At 33.0% G+C, this 13,787-nt stretch overlaps 1 pseudogene; it reads left to right on the top strand.

Annotated features, from left to right (window-relative positions):
• The first annotated feature begins 3,898 nt into the window (after positions 1 to 3,898).
• Positions 3,899 to 8,626, top strand: LOC149165016 (folate synthesis bifunctional protein, mitochondrial pseudogene; annotated as a pseudogene).
• Positions 8,627 to 13,787: the final 5,161 nt, after the last annotated feature.

Consider the following 13,787-nt stretch of genomic DNA (forward strand, 5'->3'; position numbering starts at 1 on the left):
GTAGGAACAACATGTTTAGGGACTTTGGATCCCTTGATTATTGACATTTCATGCTCAGTGATGCAAGGCACAAAAATGTCTATAACACATCCATATGCAAATTTCCTTGTGTATGCAATTCTACCTTTTTCTACAACTTCTCTGCCTTTGAAATCAATGGAAAAGGGATGCTCCCCTTGAGCTTGTACTTCCCTGTATTGATGAAATGATAAGGATATCATTCCCAACTTCTGCCTGAGATATTAAAAGGTTTCTCTAAGAAGGTGTGTAGTAAAAATGTCTACAATTGATTCCTCTGTGACAAGCTATTCTAGCTTGACACATTGTTGAACTACTTGTCATCTTAGGAAATGGTAATTGATGAGAATATAATTCGTATTTGCGTTCAAAAAAATATTCTTTAAAATGTTGATTGTACTTATGTTGCCATGAATGACTGAGATTGGTTGACCATATTCTACCTTTATATCCTTTAGTGTCTACTTCATCTAGAGAACTTGTGTGCAACATGTTACTGTTGCAATATATCTAGCTCATGCTATGGATAGAGGTATTGAAATTCCCTTCTTGCTCAACCATGATACTAGATAGTTTCCTAGAATGAATGCTCCTCCACTTGTAACTTTCTTGTAATCAATACTTCCTAATCAATCTAAATATGTATATATTATTAGAGTGAAGTCCTTACGTCTTAAATACCGTAATACAAAGTCTAATGTGCCCTTTAAATATATAAATAATTTATTTATTTATATTCACTTGCACATGTGTCTCCTTTGGTGTGGATTGAAATCTTGCAACCAATCCTACTGCTTGCATTTTTTTTGGCCTTGAGGTTGTCAAGTATAGTAGGTTATTAATCATTGACTTGTATAATGTTTGATTTTCTTCCAGAGATTCATCATCTTTGTCCAATTTGCATCCTTTGATGATGGGTGTTCACAGGTGCACATTCTTCCATTCTACATTTCTTCAACATCTTTGTGATTTCTTTGGTCTAGGAAATGAATATTCCTATGTTGTATTCATAAATCTACAAACCTAAAACTAATGACAATTCTCCAAGCATTGAAATCTCAAATTATTTTTGCATTTCTTCTGCAAAATTTTGGCTCATTTTGTTAGCATTACTTCCAAAATTAATATCATCCACAAAAACCACAATGATTAACAAATTTTGACTTTTTGTTTTGATGTAAATTATTTTTTTTTGGAGCTCCACTTTTGACACCATGTTATTGTAGGTATTTTTCAAGTCTTGAATACCAATATCTGAGAGCTTGTTTTAATCCATAAAGTGCTTTTTTCAATCAACATACATTATATTTGTTTTTTGAAAATTTAAATCCTTTTGGTTGTTCAATATATACTTCTTCTAATGCCTTAGGGGGTATCTTAATTGGAAATGGCTATGAAAATGAAGTGCTATATGCTAAGAAGTTCAAGGTTGAAATCCCCCTGGCTCACCTGTGCTTGCAGAAGGGGCATACATAAGCACTTAGAGGTTATACTGGTAGCAGTTGTAATCGACCCTGTGTCACATAAGTATGAGACAAACCAGTTGTCAATTCCTATATATATATAGACTTTGAAGTTCTTGAAACACATAAATTCCAAAAGCATTATGATTTCTTCCAGTTTTGCAATTTAAGGAAAGGTTTATTCAAAGTCAATACCCTCAACTTGAGAATACCCGTTACATACCAATCTTGCTCTATTTCTTACTACTTGTCCATCCTCATTCAACTTATTTTTGAAGACCCATTTGGTGCCAATCATGTTCTTCTCTTTTGTTATGGGCACAAGCTCTCATGTCTCATTCTTGTCAATCTGATTCAATTCTTTTTCTATTGCATTAACCTAATTCTTATCTTCATTAGCTCATGTAAACTTCTTGGGTTCTAATTTTTATAGCAAAGAAAAATTTTCTTGTTTTGGTGTACTTATCAATTCGCTCATGTTTCAATTGTTGTATCCACATCACCAAAAAATTTCTTTTCTAGATAATACTTTTAGACAAGTCTATATGGTGCCTTTGAATATTGGAATTCTATTTATTCTTATTCTTTCTTTTCTTCTTCTTCTTCTTCTTCTTTTTCTCCTTCTCTATATATTATCTCCTTTCGATTTTCATTTGTTTGTGACTTTTATTTTTGAGCTATTTCTTCATTCACTCTTACATCACCATTTTCTACCATCTTGTGCATTATTTTGTTGTAACATTTGTAGCCTTAGAGGTTCTAGATGCATGGCCAAGAAATGGAAAAAAAAAATAAAGCAAGCCACAAATGAGCGAATCATTAGTCTTATTAGTCTTATAAATATGGAGTAGCACTAAGGGTTTCTTTCTGGTGTGAATTTCACTATATAATAAATATTTTTTTGAACATTTATGGAGTTAAGGTTTCTCCTAGTGAGAGATAAAAAAGAGACCTCCTTTGGGAGTGAAATTTTCAATAATTTCCCTAAAGACATTTAACAACCATGTTGACTTCTTTTCACAATTAAAAACTATGTAAAGCTAAAAAAAACACAAACCTAATGACTTTTTGATAATTTTCCCTAAATACACTCTTCCATTTGTCATGAATGGCTTTGGGCCTTGAGTTGTAAAACTAAATTTATATCAATGAACTAAAATTTCCTTTAGACTAGTTATTCTCTTTCCTTTCTTTGGCCCCTTATATAGGTTATATGTGACATATTTTAGGTTCTCCATATCAACCATCATGATCCCAAATTCACTCAAATGAATATATACTTTGGACTAACATTGACATTCATTTACTCAAATGAATACGTACTTTGGATTAACAATGACATTCCACTACACCTTAGGCATGCTCCATCCAAAGGAGAGTTTTCATAATATGTTTATCGCTTGGGCCATCTACATATGATGATATGAATAAATTATCTTAATGATTGTAATGGTAGTAATAATTCTCACACATATTACTATGAAAAACATAATAAATGCATACATATGTGTCGTAATGATAACCGACCAAGGTATATGTAGTATCTAAATTAGCATGTGTTATGGATTATGTTTATTTTAGACTACCAAGGATTACATTTGTAATGGTAGTAAGAATTCTCACACATATTACTATGAAAAACATAATAAATGCATACATATGTGTTGTAATAATAACCAACCAAGTTATATGTAGTATCTAAATTAGCATGTGTTATGGATTATGTTTATTTTAGACTACCAAGGATTACATTTCTCAAAATATATTTGGCTTAAGTTCAGCTCCTTTTGCTCGTGTCAACAAAGAGTTTAATGTGACATTCATGATGAACACATTCTAAATGTTAGTACATCCATAAATGTTAGTACATCCATATGATTGGTAGAATATTTGACATACTTTTGCCAAACATTTAGCAGCAGTCTCTTAAATACTCTAATTACGCCCTAAGGCATTCCCTCTAAAATGAATTCCCTCCCAGATCACTTGTGTCTTTCTTAACCTTTGATTTAAGTGTTAGACGATAGAAATAACCTTGACCGTGGGATTGAAAAACGGTATTAGTTCGTTGCCATTCTCTACGGGAAAAATGGTATTAGTTCGTTGCAATTCTCTACCAGAATTATGAATATTCATCATCGTCTCTCGGATCGTTAAAGCTTTGTGTGTCGTATAGCCATGACTGCCTCGCTGGAATGTATCAGTCTCACTGGAATGTGTCAGTCTTTGGGTTGTAGTCCGGCTGGTGACTAGAAATGCATATACAATTGCTCGGCTTGCGCTGGAACCAGGTCCTGTTACGAGGCAGGGTGGATTCATCAACTGTCTAGGTCCATAGTGAGGACTGCCTCAGTGGAATGTATCAGTCTCGCTAGAATGTGTTAGTCTTTCGGTTGTAGTCCGGCTGGTGACTAGAAATGCATATACAATTGCTCGGCTTGCACTGGAACCAGGTCCTGTTCCGAGGTAGGGTGGATTCATCAACTGTCCGGGCCAAGAAGCGTTCCTCAATTCAAACTCCCATTATTGTTGCAGAGATGGCCATGGGGATGGGGATCATGGTTGTGAGCATTCTGGTATGCGTCGGTGTCATCTAAGTTCGGTTCAAGCTCAAGGCTGACCCTTATGAAATCATGACAACCGCCTGCAAGAGCAAGTCTACATCCAACGACATCCAAGTGTCCCAGAACCTACAGCGAGATAAGATTCGCTGCGTGCAGGTCTTCAGCTACGAGGAGCTCGAGAGAGCCACAATTGGTTCCAGAAAGACACCGAGGTAGGCTGCTGAACCTACTCTTGCATTTTCAATAGGGTGATATTTGATGACCGTGTCATTGCTGCGAAGTGCGCGATTGTGGCTACGGATGTGCAGAAATAATCCAAGGAATTTCACAATGAAGTTGACCTTGTCACATCCAAACCACACACACCTGCTGAATCCACTAAGGTACTGCGAGGAAAATGATGAGGGGTTGCTGGTCTAAGAGTCCATGGCCGATAGTATGCTGCACGAGCACCTGCATGGAAAGTCGCTTTAATTTATCCTTCCTCTTTACTCGAGCAAGTAGCGAATGGATATATCCCGTCACTTAATCAATGCCTCCATTCAATACTAGGCAATAGGAGGAATATTACGAAGAACCCTATATATTTATTTTTTACATACAAATATATATGAATTATTTGAACTTATAATATATGTATAGTTGGAATAGGAAATTATTTTTAATTTAAAAAATATCATATTTATATTTTAATATAATATTATATTATTGAAAAAGTATAAATTTAATTTAGAAAAAGAAATAAATGTTTTAAATAAATTTTTGAATATAAAAATAATAGCAAAAAGTATTTTGAAGTTTATATAATGTTAATATTTATTAATGAAAAATGAAAAATTGTTTTTGACACTAAGTGGTAATAATTATCTATGAAATTAAAAAAACAAAGGTTATAGAAAAAGTTTGAAAAAAAAAATTAAAGTTGGATAATGAATATTTACTATTGCATAAAATTATATCACATTATAAGATTATAATTTAATTTTAAATGACATTTCTAAAACATATTCACATCATTGTTTAGCCACATAAAAATAATTAGAAGTACATTAAATTTAATAAAAAGTCAAGTAGCATAATCTAAAATGAGTAAAAAGAAAATCATCATCCAAAAAATAAATAAAATTACAAATTTAAAAATAAGAAAAATCACAAAAGCATATGTGCTTCATTCTTTTAATTATCAAAAAAATTGGTATGCATCTTTTATAGAGAAATTATTGATACATTTATTAGAATAAAAATTATTTAAATACTCATTTAGAATTATTCTTTGTGGCTGAGTGCAAACTAGTGATGGTATTCTTGTGGGTGAGTGTAAACTAGTGATGGTTTCTCATGGCTCATTAGTGACAATGCAAACTTTGAGAAACAATAATCTGTTAACTTGGAGGAATGGTTAGGAGTAACTAGGAAATGAAAGATTAAAAAAAAAGAACAAAACTTGTATTCAAAATTTTAAATTGTGAGATTAATTCAAATGTTTAAAACTATTTTAATCATAACAAATTCTTTTTTAAGATATTTATATAATGTTATTTTATTTAATATGGTTATTAAAATATTTTATCTAATATGGACATTAAAACATTTCACTTATAGACTATTTTGCTTATATTAAAATTTTATATTTTATTTAAGTTGTTAATATATTTTCAAATACATATTAATATTAATTTTTGGCAATCTCTGTCCTTATATCTTGCAAGTAACAAAATGTGTATACTCATTTAACCAAATAAATATATCCATTTCTATTGGATTTTAACTAAAACTAATCAAGTATGTATACTCTAACCAACATTGTTTTTTATTTATAGTTATTTTATTTTTATTTTAAAATGAGTGTAACCAAATGTGTATATTCATTTAACCAAATATGTATATCCATTTCTATTGGATTTTAACTAAAACTAATCAAGTATGTATACTCTAACCAACATTGACTTTTATTTATAGTTATTTTATTTTTATTTTAAAATTAACGCATGCCAATTTCACATTGAGCATGGATGAAATGACACATTTCTCTCATACTAGGTATTACAAAGCCTTCCCTTATTGTAACTTTCTTAACATTATCAAACAACCCCATATTTAAGAGTTCAGGTCTTCCACACCTATTTTTTCAAAATTTATAATCTTTAATCTCTTATAGACTATATGGCTTATATTAAAATTTTATATTTTATTTAAGTGATTAATATATTTTCAAATACACATTAATATTACTTAAGATACCACTTAAGATTTTATAATGGGATATTTTACTTCATCAAAATTGAATATTTTTCTGAGATTAATTCAAATGTTTAAAACTATTTTAATGGTAAAAAAATCATTTTTCAAGAGATTTCTATAATATATACATATATGTATAGTTGACATTAAATATTTTATTTAATATGGATATTAAAATATTTTATCTAATATGGGAATTAAAACATTTCATTTATAGACTATTTTGCTTATATTAAAATTTTATATTTTATTTAAGTTGTTAATATATTTTCAAATACATATTAATATTAATTTTTGGCAACCTCTGTCCTTATATCTTGCAAGTTATTTCAACAAGTAAAGTTGCCAAAATTCTGAGCAATACAAAGAACAAAAAACAACGAATGTCAAGTGCCCGAGGAAAGCATAATTTTTGAAGGAAAGATTCTTGTTACAAAGATTCAGATTGATAGATTAAATTATGGATATTGGGGGCGCGATTAAATTATGGATATTGGGGGTGCAGTGGATGCAATGGGTTTGGCATCTAAGCTATGGAAACTTGGGTGTTTTTTCTGTGGGGTTCCCAAAATGCTAGTAAGTCTTCTCCCTCATAATAAATTCATTTCTTTGATTAATTTCCCTTCCATGTGATTTTATTTGTTGGGAATTTGTATATTTCATATAAGATAGGAACCACTTCCAAGTTTCATTAATGACCAGACAGTAATATCAAGATAAATTTCAAAATTAGAATCTAAGTAATAGAGCCTCTTCCACATGCAGGCTTTTATCAAATTCATTCTCTATGCTAGAGCCTCTTGTGGTAGGGGTGCGCACACACTCTTAGCATTGAATTTCACTTGTGCATTAGTCAGTTGGTCTAAGCTAATGCAAATGGGAAAATAAACCATTTTCATGAATCTTTCATAGAAACAGTTGTCTTTGGGTCTATATTTTGCAGCTTTGGGGCGGGTTTCTTCTTCTTGGGATTCCTTTGCATACTCATCAGCCTCTGAATCTTGCATTGAAGTTCACTCCCCAGTGGAGGTAGTGGTCATTGCTTTGGGCAGCAATGTTGTCAACAGAGTTGAAAATTTCAATAGAGCTTTGAGCATGATAGGGAAAGTTGGTGTCTATATTACAAATCATGGAAACTTATATGAGATTGCACCTGCATATGTAACCGATCAACCTTGCTTCCTTAACTCTACAATAACGGCAATCACAAAACTTGGTCTGCATGCTTTGTTGATAGTTTTGAAAGAAATTAAAAAGGGATTAGGCCGGACTGAGGGCATAAGGTATGGGCCTCAGCCTATTGATTTGAAAATTTTATTCTACGGCAAGCTCAAGGTTTCATCTGATACCCCATCAAAATTTGTGGGAGCGACCCTTTGTTCCTACTCCACTTCTAGACCTTCTAGGATTGGTAGTTGGCACACCCTGTCGGGAAGAAATGGCAGCATATTTGAGGCATGGGAGAAACTTGGAGGGGAAGACCTTATGGGACGAGATGTAATGAAGAGATTTTTTCCCATTGGAAATGAGTTATTGGATTGATCGAGAAAAAATCATGTCATGAGTGTCTTAAATTTAACACCAGATAGTTTTAGTGATGGAGGACGGTACACATCTGTAGAGAATGCAGTTGATCAGGTTAGATGGATAATATCTGAAGGAGTGGATATGATTGACATTGGAGCACAGTCAACTAGGACAACAACATTAAGCATTTCAATAGAGGAGGAATTGTCTTGGCTTTTGCCAGTTTTAGAAGCAGTGGTGCAGATTCTTGAAGCTGAAGGTAAAATCCTATCAGTAGATACTTTCAATGCTAAAGTTCCATCTAAGGTAGTAAGAAATGGAGCTCATGTTGTGAACGATATATCTGGAGGTCGTTTGGATCCCAACATGTTTTCTATAGTTGCAGATCTCATTGTCCCTTATATCTTAATGCATATGAGGGGGGAACCGTCAACAATACAGAACGATGAAAATACAACCTATGGGGATGTATGTAAAGAAGTTTCTAATGAGTTATGGTTACAGATAAAGAATGCAGAATCATTTGGTATACCTGCATGGAGAATTATAACAGACCCTGGTATTGGTTTCTCTAAGATGCTTGAGCAGAACTTGGAACTTCTTAGGGGTCTATCAGCTATTCAACAAGGACTTGCAGCCAACAATGTGGCTGCTTCTCATGGGCCTATTTTAATTAGACCCTCCCGAAAAAGTTTTTTGGGAAAAATATTACTACTCCCTACATTGGCAAGGAGAGCCAACATATTTGTCTTCAATCCTATTTCAAGAGGCTCTACATCTTTTTTGAAAATGCCAACCTTGCTTGAACTCTAAACTGCCAGTCCTGATCCGAAACCTATGAATTTACCCAATTGCTTTGAAGTTGCACGACATTTTCATTCCATTAAAGGAGATGCCCGTCAATATTATGGCATCCAAAATGCTTCTACCAGCCCATTTGATCATCCAGCCAACTGTCTCCAAAGATAAAAGCATTCAAGTATTTGTTGGTTATAGTCTTGAAATTGTCATAGTTCTGATTTAATTTTGAGTTTATGCAACTTATTCTGGTAGTTTACCAAAAATAAGAAGAAGAAGAGGACATAGTTATCAGAACTCTAGTATTAGTCACAAAACACAAAATCATGATTTTCAGTTTGAAATCAATGCAAAATTCCTAACGATTAACAATATTAGCACCCTTTTCTGCATTCATGCAATGCAGCCAGAATATGGATGTGAAGGAAATTTTGACAATTATTATGAATTTGTTGTTCCACTGGATTTTTCCAAATGTGTGACTTTCTTTTTGAGTAATGGCTTGATGGAAAGCTTGAGTTTATGGTGCATACATATGGCATGTATATCCCTCTGATTAGTTATGAACAATAGATGATGATAATAGAAATGCATTGCCCCACAACATATCTATAGTATATGGAAGGATATTACCTAGGAGATGCTCCTAGATAATGCATTATCTTGCTCATGAGTTTTGTAGGTTAAATTTTCTGGTATGGAAGGTGTTGAAACATTCAATCCATCACTTTTTGGGTATGCGTATGGAGTTGTAGAGAAGCACATTGTTGATTGATGTCATTTTGATCAATAGATCACATAGTTCCAGAGTAGTAAAACTGGTTAATGTTGTAATTTTTTTATGGAAATAACAAGTATCTTCTTGGGTTGTGCATCATTCCTAGTGTTGTGCTAAAAAGAGATTTTAAAAATACTAATGACTATATTCAATCAGGTAGTTTGGAATTGCCTAAGATCACTGACTACATGTGTGATAAATTAGGTTTCCATAATATTATGAGGTGTGGTAATGATTACATGTTGGATGAGACGGAATGCTCTATGAACAACGCCTTTATCCACTATGATAAGGACAATGGAATCTAATGTAGGAATCTGAGATTTCATAGAGTTTTTCTTTATTGGCTTGATTAAATATTGATTTTTTCCTTTATTACAATTCCATTATTTAGCTGATATGCTTGCTTTCTTGATAGATAATTGCTGATGGTGTTGTTGTTGAAGCAACTTATGAGTGCATAGAGAACTTGGTAACCATATAGGTTCTAGGGGAATCTATTTTGATCACACCAAGTTGAGTGCGTAGTCCTTGACTATGAATGGTATTTTCGCAATTTTTTAGTTTTTTTATTCACAATCTCAATTTTTTTCAATATCTGCCTGCCTCTATTTTGTTTCTGAAATATAATTTTTTGTTGGGAATGATGTCTTCTTGACAGGTTGTTGTTGGTGGTTCTGTTAAAGTAACTTTATCGCTATACTTGGGGAACTTGGCAACCACTTTAGATTCTAGGGAATCACTTGCTATTATAGAGTTTGAAGAATCTTTTTTGATCATTTCAAAGGTGTGTGCATAACTACTTATTCTACAAAGTATTGGAATGTAGGTTCTTACTATGAATGTTGCAAAACATGCCTTTATTAATTCTTATTTTCAATGACTATTTACAGTTATGCCTTACGGCATTTCCTTTGCAACATCTGGTGCAAATGCTAATTAACTCTATATCGAAACAAGGTAGACTCATTAAGGCTAAAACTCTATTTGTCCCAATGTGTCAATGTTGTATCTTCTAATAGAATATTAGTATCTTCTAATAGAATATTAGTGAAGGGTTTTGAAATCTAATTTAATAAGTTGAGATGTTAACTTGAGCAAATGACACTTTTTATGGCAATACATGACAATCCATGTTATGATCTTTCAAAAAAATATTTTTGTTAATTTTGCTAAAAGTATTCATAAGACTTCTAATATTATGATTACGTCTTTCTAAAATTTTAATCATAATTATGCCTGAAGTTTTCTAACAATATTCAAGCAAGACACAATTGACTAACATTTAGTTGCATTAGCTTTTTATCAAAAATATTCTTTAACAATTTTGAATGATTGATAATAAATCATTTTTAACGATTTTAACCTTGAAGGGACATAAGGGCACTTTCATTTACATGAATACATTTAGGAGTTGTTATATGCACATGGATTAGTTGAGGTAAGAAAGGTAGATCCATATTCTAGAACTCGGCACCAATTTCTATAGGACTTTGTAGCCCATTAATTCTTTACTCGTTAAATATGGGAGGAAAATGGTCATGCTCGTAGTTACTTCATAATTATTCTATAGGAAGTTGCACCACAATAATGCCTTCACCAAAAGGTTGTGCAATTACTACCTCTCTAATTCTTTCATTTGTATAGATAGATGAGAACAAATTATCTTCACATCTCTAGCACATTTTTTTAAATGAAATAATAATAATAGGATGGGTCGATTTTATAATTAGAATAGATTCTACTAAATAATATTCTTATTTTATCATAATGTAGTATAATTAACCTTAGTAATATTCATGCTCATAATTAAGGTGATGAAGGTGATGACTAATAGATGATGGCTAATGGATGTATATATTTTTCCATATGTAACTTTTTACTTTATCTTCCTTTAATGACTCTCTCTTTTCCTTCAAGCGGTTTCACTCTCCTTGAAGTATTTTTCTTCTATTCTATCCATTCCCCATATTCACAAAAATGGAAAACAGTAACGTGATACCATTTGACCATGAAATAGAAGTAAAATATTTCTAAACATGTGTAATATTTTTTAAGATAGTTTTCTACTAAAACTATGCACAATTATTTTATCTTACTATTTTATTAGTAATGTTATTGTTATTATTATGTTGGGAAGAATGAGGATGTGATCTATGTGAATTTGTTATCTTTAAGAATAATGTGCACACATTATATATTGTTTATATATCTATGTTCCATAATATGTGTATGTTATGTTCTATATAATTATAGCACTTTGATAACCAACATTAGCATTAATTCTCATGATGATACAAGCTCTCTCCAGGTGAAATTTTCTACAAGAGGAATATGGATGTCATTAATACATTTTATGAATTAGTCCTCAATGTGTTTAACATGATTGTGGCTTGAAAACAATGGCTTTAGAGCCCTAAACAAATATTTTTGGGTCTACACATTTTGAATGTTGTATCCAACGATGACATGGGTTGTATAGTAACCCCTACCCAACATAGGCACTTGGATAGTAACCCGACGTCTCTTATGAGACACCCTTTCATACACCCAGATATAAGATTTATTGCTACGCATATAATCTTGCACAGTGGTGAAGTACGGTACACTATATAGCACTGGTTGATCCAAGACAGAACAAAACCAACCGATTTGGTTAATCAACTTCATCAAATTGGCAATGTCAGGATATTTCTTGACCCAAAAGGCATGGCAAAGTTTAGCAAGAGGATAGTAATCCTTACTCCTGAGCGATGGACCATAAAACTCTTGAATATCACTAGCCATGGTTATAATACTCTTCCCATAGATCAATGGCATAAAGATTCGTTTTACGAGCTTTCTCATTAACCGAGATTCGATGATCGCATACTCCTAAGTATCCAATCTTGAATGCAAGAACACCAGAAGTTCCTCTCTCAAACACAAATAAACATCTTGGATTTCCTTGTCAGGAGACGAAAGAAGATTCGTTCACCTACCCATTTCTTCGTTCAGCAACAGGTAACTCATGATTTGATAAGCACTAGCTGATGCATCTTGAGTAACTGGAACACTATTAAAACCATGAAGTCTTTCGATATCACTCACTCTGTCGTTAGACAGAACATTTGTTGTAAACTGAAATGGATCACTAGCTTGTTGTGCAAAGTGAATTAAACTGTAGTCCGATTCAATCATTTCTTCACGGTGATTTATATACCAGCTATAAGATTGATCTATAAATACAAATTTATGATACTTAAAGGCTGCAGCACATGCTAATTGCATTCTGAGAGAACTCTCCAGTTCTAATTCTGGTGCTTTACCATCAAATGCAAATACAATCAGCCTTCGATTCAATTCTCTTTCGTGAAAATGAAATACACCTACGCGGTAGATTCTACCCCAGAAGTCCATGAACGCAGGCAGATAAAATCTATAACCTTGGTATGCACTCGCAAGAGTTAATACAAAATCTTCATAGCGAGCTCGCTGCACCCGCATCACTAATTCCGTTAACAACACGTTATAGCTACACACCTCCTGAATTCCTTCGTCGTTGTTCTGGAAGTAACTGAACCTTAAGAGGTTAGATGCCTCTAGTAGATTAACCTTAGCTAGACTTCTATTAATAAGAAGACCCACCTCTTCTAAGGTATCATGATTTTCCTTAATGAACTTCAATACATTACGGTTGATCTCAAAGCCTTGAGACTGCAGTCTATTCAAGACAGCGCACATCTGCTTTGGAGAACGTAACTTTATATAGAAATTGCTATAGTTACGAGAAGTTAATAGACAAAAGCGATTAACTTCTCGTAACTATATGCACTTGGATACAACATTCCAAATGGTTGGAGACAACCCATGTCATGGTTGGATACAACATTCAAAATGGGTCATTGGCCTATAAGCTGGAAATGGGTGCCATTAGGAGGATTTTCCATCATGGTTGGGTATTTTCCCTTGTGCATTGTTTGGGAAGGAAAGTAATGACCTCATGACAATAAAAAAATCTTCTTGAGATTATATCTCATGAATACATCATAACCATGACATAATCCCTCTTTAACCATGACATAATCCCTCTTTAGGTGGTCTTTGGCCTTTGAGCGGGATAATGGAGCCATTATTGTGGGTTACATAAAATGGATGGGTCTTAAGTCCTTTACCATACCTATTGGTCGAAAAAAATGACCTTATTCCCATAAACCAAACTTCACAAGTTCACATGTCATAAATAAGCCTCAATCCATGGCATGGACCCTAGTTTATGGATCTTTAGCATCAAAGTGGGACATATGCACAATTATGAAGTCTTACACTCCATGGATGGGTCACAATGTCTTGATCATCATTATGAGAGAAAACATAGGTCCTTAGGATCCTAAACCAATTTTTTGAATATCAAATCTC

This window comes from Pinus tabuliformis, chromosome 5_1 (genome assembly GCF_031772625.1).
Source record: "Pinus tabuliformis cultivar Carrire ecotype Pingquan chromosome 5_1, CPIR1, whole genome shotgun sequence".
Taxonomy (NCBI): domain Eukaryota; kingdom Viridiplantae; phylum Streptophyta; class Pinopsida; order Pinales; family Pinaceae; genus Pinus; species Pinus tabuliformis.